Source organism: Lepus europaeus, chromosome Y (assembly GCF_033115175.1).
Source record: "Lepus europaeus isolate LE1 chromosome Y, mLepTim1.pri, whole genome shotgun sequence".
Classification (NCBI taxonomy): Eukaryota; Metazoa; Chordata; class Mammalia; order Lagomorpha; family Leporidae; genus Lepus; species Lepus europaeus.
This window is the reverse complement of record NC_084851.1, coordinates 19548935-19557723: the sequence shown is the minus strand read 5'-3', so window position 1 is coordinate 19557723 and position 8789 is coordinate 19548935. Positions and strand designations below refer to the sequence as shown.

The following is an 8789-nucleotide window of genomic DNA, read 5'->3' as shown; positions in this document are numbered from 1 at the left end:
TGACATAGATTCAGAGAATGATATAGGTCATGGGTAAGAATTAATATATTTATCTGCTAAAGTCACATTTACTATAACCCACCAAAATATACCAACAGATTGATAAAAACATTTTCCGTACACAGGTTTAGTTTGCAGTTAAATATAATGAAAAGATATTTTTATATGCATTGGAAAAAATCATATATGCTGGGGCTGCCATTGTGGCAAAATGAGTTAAGCTATTGCCAACAGTGCCAGAATCCCATATGAGCACCAATTCTAGTCCAGGCTGCTCCAGTTCCAATCCAGCTCCCTACTAATGTGCTTAGGAAAACAACAGAAGATAGCCCAAGTCCTTAGGCCCCTGTATCCAGGTGAAAGACCCAGATGAAGCTCCTGGCTCCTGGCTTCAGCCTGGCCTAGCACTGGCCAAGTCAATCATTTGGGGAGAGAACTGGTTTAATAAAATTTAAAGTCTATATTGCAGTGCTTTCAGGTCCTTCAGAATTAGTGAATCAATAGACATCATCTGGAGAAATGTATTTAGTGCCAGGTATCCATCACCTGGGATAGGGTTTATTTTGGTAAATAGAACTTACTACTTATTCTCAAAAGAATGTTCTTGTCAGAATAATGCTTCTTTAATGGAACAATGAATTTAGTTACCAAATACCAAGAATGTTTCTGAATATTCTGTTATCTTTCCCATCATTTTAGATTAGCTAGACATGTGAGAAAATATCTACTTTTTGAGCAATAAAATTGAAATAACGAAAGCTCTGGCTTCCTGTAGGTAACATCTAGTATTGATAATCAAATTTTTCTTGTTCTTTCTTTTTTATTATTGTTTAAGGCTGGAGTGCATTACACTTGTGATACTTGACACATTCTAGGGTGTCATTGCTTGAAAATCACCATATGTATTTTTGATTCCTGCCCAATAGGTACCTTGGCTACATACAAGTTTTGCAATTATTGTTTGAAAAACTTTTTCTCTCTTTTGATTGTATCTATGTTTTCAGAATCAATATTCTTAAATAGTAATATTTGAGATGAAAGAGAGTCAGAAGATATCAACATGTTAACTACATGCTTCTCACCCAAGTACTTGCCACTAGAAGAATTTTTATTTGCTTACTTTTTAGTAATTAACACTTTATTTTCCTAAAGCTGAAAAAAAATCTATGTTTCTCATATGTAAACTTTCAAAACTATAGTAAGCATTTTTCATGAAAGTCCAAATGAGAGGAGCAAGGGAGAAAGAGATGAAAGAAAGGCAGAGGGTGACCACTAGGAAGAGACTGGGAGCAGATATTCATTTCTGTCTGCTCTCTCAATGGCTTATAGATCATATTTATAAAGGAAATAAGTATATCATAACTATAAGGGAAATAAGTAGACTGTGTGGATGGGAAGTGACACTGGAAGACAGGAGACTTGACTACAAAATACAAAGTCATAAGTCCCAAACAGAAGGGAAGCCCCTAAATGCGCCCCAACAATGAGAGCAATGGGGGAGGAGGGAATAGCAGAGCATAGAACACACAAAGGGACAGGAGTGCTTCTTTATTTCATAAGACAACTTTCCTAACCTTTCCTTTTATTAAGAACCTTTTATTAAAAACATTTCCTAAAATAGTGTCTTTTCCTTTTTCTGGGTGATACATGACTATAGGCTGGTCTTGAGCATTATGGGGAGGGAAAATCAGCTAGAAGACTCCCAGGGAATCTCATATCTGACCCCTGAGATCCAAAGGGAGACAGATGCTCAACATCCCCCAAATGGGTGAAGCCAACTCTTCACATCTTAGTTCCTTGGCCCAAACAACTTGGAAATCCCAAATCTGCCAAAATTAATTACAACTCCCATATAAATTACAACTCCCAGAAGTCCTGGGGTCAGCAAAAGGAGGAATGGATGTTATCAGTCATCAAAGATTTATGGAAGGGCACCCATCCCCCACAAGCTCTCCTATTTTACCTGAATTTAGGCCACTGGTAAAATAGGTGTTGGAGGAAACAGGAACTCAACAAAACACACCCACCCCCATTTGAGGATTGCTCCTCCCAGGCCCCAGCAGCCACCCTGTTGTTTATGCTCTGTCCCTTTTACTCCCTACCCCAGACAGAAACCCAGTGCCCCAGAATGCCTGGGGGAAGGGGAGAGGGATGTCATGAGGTGGAAGGAGCTGGCCGGTGCCCCAGGAGAAGCCCTGGGAAACAGCTCTAATTAAGATGGCACACTGAGGAGTAATCTCATTCAGAGTTTAAACATGGCCCTGACTGATCTTAAGTGTGTGGGGACCTGCAAGCAAGGGCCAGATGGATTACCTAGTCCAGATCAATCTTCAGGGGCTGGACTTGTAGTGAGGAAAATGAGTGGAGGGGGAGAGCAGGTTCCCAGTTTGCAGGCTATGGCCAAAGTCCCCAGGAACACCCCATCAGTGGCAGGAATGTGGAGGAGGCCCCTCTTGAAATATTGGTGGCTACAGTCTCCTATGATCTCTGATGCTGAGGGGCTCAGTCTTTTCCTTGGAAGCCTCTTCCTCCTCCATCTCTTCCTCCTGAGGCATCCCAGGCTGGAGTCTGGAGCCTGAGGCATACCAGGGGCCTGTGTTGGAGCAGGTACTTTTCTTCACCTCTGTGGGGACAGGCCACTCCCCTGTATGGTGGCTGCGGCCTTTTCCACTTTGAGGTCTTCTGCCTATTCGGAACATTTAGGGAGTCCTCCAGCAGGTCCCTTGCTCTCCCCTTCAGTGTCCCTTTCTCTTTTTCTAGGCATGGTGGGTTTGCATAATTGCTTGTGTTTGAAATGCAATCCTTCCCTACTCTGTGGGAGCATCTTCCTCCACTCAGGCCTGCTCCCACTCCTCCTCCCCTGGAGACGATTGATATGAATAGACTGCCTAGTTATGTTCTCTGTAACAAAAACCACTTTTTAATTTTTGAGACCATTTTTTACTATGGGCAAAGCATAATCCTGTAATTACTGTGGTAATCTCACACTAAGATGAGTTAAGGAAAAAATTCTAAGGTTTCTGTCTAGTTATCACTTTTACTGATTAGTAAGGCACCAGGACAATGCTTTTAGATTCTCAGGCTTGCTCAGTTAAATTCAGCATTTTTACCTCATTTTAACATCTCTGTTCCTTACCTTTTCTTTAGTATAAGGGATAGAAACTATAGGATGGCACCATGGCTCAATTGGCTAATCCTCTGCCTTGGGGTGCCAGCACACTAGGTTCTAGTCCTGGTCAGGGCACCAGATTCTGTCCCGGTTGCCCCTCTTCCAGGCCAGCTCTCCTCTGTGGCCCAGGAGTGCAGTGGAGGATGGCCCAAGTCCTTGGGCCTTGCACCTGCATTGGAGACCAGGAGAAGCTCCTGGCTCCTGGTTTCAGATCAGCGTGATGTGCCGGCCATGGCAGCCATTGGAGAGTGAACCAATGGCAAAAGGAAAACCTTTCTCTCTGTATCTCTCTCTCTCACTGTCCATTCTGCCTGTCAAAAAAAAAGAAACTATAGAATACAAAAAAATATGGAATACACACAATGATAATAGAAAAGTTTCAAGTCAAGATTTATTAATTTCTTCACCATTGTTCTTCTGAGACTATTTTTCTCCAGTCAGAATGTTTGCTTCAATATTTGCTTGAGTAAAAATGTTCCAGCTATGATCCATTTCAATTTTTATTTGAAATTGCATGTATATATACATATATATATATATATATACATATATATATATATATACACTTTCACATATGATGTCTATAGGTATTAATGGATACTGATTTTTCTGACAGCAGTACAAAATTCAGATTCCTCAACTAATACAGCGAAACCAGACACAGATAAGTTAGCTATTCTCTCACTTTAGATTCTTTGGAGATTATATATTTTGTTGTCTTCTGTTTGTCTTTAGTTTCAAAAAGTGAAACTAAGGCTAACTATGGTTTACCTTGAAAATGGTTTGCAGCATTTAATGCATCTATAATTTGGTGATTGTCGACTTTTTAAAGTTTTGGAAAATTTTCAATGATTTTCTTCTTCAATATTGTTTCTGCTTCTTGTTTTTTTCCTTTTTAAACCTTTCCACTTGGGCCTACAATTGAAAAATGTCAGCAGTTTCTCTGTGACTTATTTAATTCATGCATCATTGTCACTTTTCATCTTTTATGACTGAATATTTTATTCTCTCTTGGATTTGGCTTTCTATAAACAGAGATTATGTGTCCATGTCTTCAGCAAAAGAGTCGATAGAAAATACATTTTTAAATCTACATGTAGAGCTGCCTCCTCTGCCTCCTCCTCCCATGGCTGCCGCCTCCGCTGGGCTGAGGAGCTGGGCATTCACAGTGGCGGTGGCAGTAGCCACAGCACAACCAGCCCCCGCCCCCAGGCCAGTCCTGCCGGGAGCCCCTGGCACGGCCATCCCGCCCAGAGGCGGGAGCTGGGCAGGTGGATGTCGCTGGAAGATGGCACCCTCGGGCCTATGCAGCATCAGGCGGCGGTACCGGCGTGTGTTGTGGCGGGTGCCGTCCTGGATCCCGGTGGTGTGCATCAGCCTCCTCCAGGGCTGGTCCTACTACGCCACCACCATCCATCTCTGACTAGTTCCCATGGAAAACATTGGTGAACAAGTTGTGGGCTAGTTGGCTTATCACCTACTTTTCGCGATTGTTTGTCAGGTCGTACTGGAAAACTATCTTTACAATACCAATGGATCCTTCCAAAGAATGCCATCTCTCTTATGCAGAGAAAGAATTGTTGGAGAGAGAGCCAAGAGGACAAGCCCATCAGGAAGTTGTTAGGTGAGCAGCTAGGGATCTTCTCATTTATACCAGGACCATGACTAGAGCAATCTGCTGTTGTGATAGATGCCAACTTATAAAACCAGATCACTACCATCTCTGTTCCATCTGTGGTAAATGTATTTTGAAGATGGATCATCATTGCCCATGGGTGAACAATTGTGTTGGATTTCAGATTGTAAATTCTTCCTTCTTTTCCTGGCTTATTCTCTGCTGTACTGCCTTTTTATCACTGCTACAGACTTACAGTATGTTGTCAAGTTTTGGACAAGTGGTCTACCAGATACCCAAGCCAAGTTCCATATGATGTTTCTAATCTTTGCTGAAGCCAGTTTTCTGTCAGCTTATCTTCTCTATTTGGCTATCATTGTTGGCTAGTCAGCAAAAAATAAATCTACATTAGAGGCATTCAGGAGTCCAGTATTTCGACGTGGAACCATTAAGAATGGATTCAGCTTAGGTCTCAGTAAAAATAATGAGACAAGTTTTTGGTGATGAGAAGAAGTACTGGTTGCAGCCAGTGCTGCGGCTCACTAGGCTAATCCTCCACCATGTGGCACCAGCACATGGGGTTCTAGTCCCGTTCAGGGCACCGGATTCTGTCGCAGTTGCCCCTCTTCCTGGCCAGCACTCTGTTGTGGCCAGGGAGTGCAGTGGAGGATGGCCCAAGTGCTTGGGCCCTGCACCCCCTGGGAGACCAGAAGCACCTGGCTCCTGGTTTTGGATCAGCGTGGTGTGCCAGCAGCAGCACGCAGGCCTCAGTGGCCATTGGAGGGTGAACCAATGGCAAAGGAAGACCTTTCTCTCTGTCTCTCTCTCTCTCACTATCCATTCTGCCTGTCAAAAAAAAAAAAAACAAAGAAGTACTGGTTGCCACCCACTTTTTCACGTCTGTCTGATGGCTGCTCCTTCCAAGCTTGCCTTGTTAACCAGGATCCTGCACAACCATCTACTCCTGCAGGACTGAATTCAACAGCTAAAATCCTGAAAACCATAAATTCCTGCAAAGCCATTGTGAGAATCCCAGAGCCACCTTCTTACTGACTCTCAGTCTTGGACAGAAAACAATATAGACCCTGGAAGAGGCAAAGCTGCTATGAGCAATCCTGCATTAACCATGGAGAATGAGACTTAATCCTCAAGCAAAATAAATTCATGCTTTATTAAAGTATTGATGCTGTACGTGGATGAAAGGCTCCCATATGAAGCCACCATTTGGATATGCAGAATATGAGTTAATTGTCTGTAAGTTGTTACTTAAAACATAACACACTTTTGATCCAATATACAGAAACAGAGATTCTTATTAAATATTAAAATGTTTTATTGTATATGAATCAAAGAAGAAATATCTTCTATCGAAAACTCGGCCTAAATTCATGGGCCAGTTTTCACCTAAATAATGTGGGTAGCACAGTTTATTACTTAAAAACTTCATTGATTATCTGATTTTTTATTTCAAAAATTGAGACTTAAGATACTGTTTCAGATTTAAAGGATTTCATGTCACACTATGAGGTGCTTGATTTGTAAAATCTGTTAGTTACTATTAAGAAGGTAAGGGAAATAAACCAGACTTGTTTTACTTTTTCCTTTTGATAGGAAATGAACCTCAGACTGATCGACCTGGCATAACTATGAATTCATTACAAAGTCCAAATGGCCTATACTTGAAGATCACCATCCATTTTTATCAGACTTTAATTACTTTGCTTTCCATTAGAAAATAAGTATGAACATTGAAGCTGGAGCTTTCTGATCAAGCAAATGGATAGAACACATTTCAGAAAATGAATCCAATGTTCTTAGAAAATAATTCTAAATCAGAAACACCTTTCATCTTTCCTGATTTTGTAATTGGAGCAAAATCTGTAACATTATTAAGATTGACTTCTTTTTTTTTTTTTTACAGGCAGAGTGGACACTGAGAGAGAGAGACAGAGAGAAAGGTCTTCCTTTTGCCGTTGGTTCACCCTCCAATGGCCGCCGCGGTAGGCGCGCTGCGGCTGGCGCACCGCGCTGACCCGATGGCAGGAGCCAGGTGCTTTTCCTGGTCTCCCATGGGGTGCAGGGCCCAAGGAATTGGGCCATCCTCCACTGCACTCCCTGGCCACAGCAGAGAGCTGGCCTGGAAGAGGGGCAACCGGGACAGGATCGGTGCCCCGACCAGGACTAGAACCCGGTGTGCCGGTGCAAGATTGACTTCTGATACACTTTTGTGGGCTTGGGTTTTTTCAAACATCTTCTTAGTCATTTCTCCTATTGAACTTAGTAAAAGTATTGAACTTCTGTTAACGATTCCTTTTTTTGGGGGGGGGCACAACAATACAAAAGTTGCACTTTGTAAATTCACATTTATGAAATAAAAAGCAAAAACAAAACAAAAAAAAACAAAACAAAAAAATAAGAAGCAATGGGTAGGACAATGACATCTAATCTGGGGGTCAGGGCTATCTTTTGGGAATGGGTCACCTAAAATGGCACCATGGCACCCAAATTAAACAAAGCTGTGATGTTCTGTATGCCCAAGCCTGGATTCCCATCTTCTTCAGAATCTTCTAGCAGATGGAAGTCAGAGTTGATGAAGAACCAAGTCACATTAAAACAGCACTGACTGAAAAAGAAAATTGAACTGAGAGATCATCTTCTTCATATGGTGGTGAACTCAGCTATCCTACATGACCAGGGAATGAACTTACCATTATCTTAATGCCAAAATGTACTGATTCATGGAGAAGATTGAGGTTGCAGCAAGATGTACTACAGGGAGTTCTGTTCAGGGTTAGGCACAGCAGAATTTTCTGGGGCATGAGATGAATTGGGAAATATTACAATGTAGAGATGTCCACTGTTATAATATAAGACAAACCTTCTTTCACTGTTATGAATGGAAATTCTCCTGTGGGCCATATGTATCAATGTTATGAATGAAACAGTAGAAGTGGTAAAAAAAAAAAAGAATTCCTTTTCGTTCAATGGATTTACCCTCCTGTAATATATCTCTATTATTTGTCCTGTTAATCCTCCAGTGGTATCTATATTATTTTTATTATTTCTTCTCATCAAAACTATGACAGTAAAACTATATTTTTCTTGAAGTACCTATCAAGATTAAATTATGCAAATCATTAAAAATCATATTGTTTTGGAAATTTAGTTCAGTATGAACTAAATGGCATGCTGTTTGAAAATTTAGTTTAAGATAAAAAGATGTTTTTGTTGATGTCAAAATGTTTGGCTTCACTAAATATACTAAAAAGCTCTTGTGCTTTGTATGCATTATTTATGAAAAAAAGTTATTTTTTATTTGAATGAACTATACATTTTATAAATGTTAACAATTAGGATAAGCTGCATATTTTTCTTAGTATTGACTTTGAGAATTTAAAGCAGATTACCTTTTAAAACCACATAGTTGGGGCCAGGGCCTGGCTCACTTGGTTAATCCTCCAACTGCTGTGCCGGCACCCCATATGGGCATAGTCCAAGTTGCGCCTCTTCCAGTCCGGCTCTTCCAGTCGCAGCACAGGCCAGGGCAGTCATTTGAGGAGTGAACCAACAGAAGGAAGATCTTTTTCTCTGTCTCTTTCTCTCACTGTCTATAACTCTACATTTAAAATAAATTTTAAAAAGAAAACAGGAGACAGTGGTGTATCCTTAAATTATATTATTTCATTGCTAGCTCTCCAGTTAGGACTCTAAATATCTCGAGGATCTACTTTCTAAAACAAAAGCAGAAAGGCTAACTCTAAGCTATTGTATTTATGATGTTGAAAAGAAAAGTTGAGGGGCCTGCACTGTGGTGTAGTTGGTTAAAGCGCTAACTTGAAGCACTGACATCCCATATGGGCACTGGTTCTAGTCCCAGTTCTCCTCTTCTGATCCAGCTCTCTGCTATGGCCTAGGATAGCAGAAGAAGATGGCCCAAGTCCTTGGGCCCCTGTTACCCATGTGGGAGACCTGGAAGAAGCTCCTGGTTCCTAGCTTCAGATCAGC

The 8789-nt window shown here is 41.2% G+C and overlaps 1 pseudogene; it reads left to right on the top strand.

Moving 5' to 3' along the window:
* The first annotated feature begins 4457 nt into the window (after window positions 1-4457).
* LOC133754217 (palmitoyltransferase ZDHHC2-like) lies at window positions 4458-5966 on the top strand (annotated as a pseudogene).
* Window positions 5967-8789: the final 2823 nt, after the last annotated feature.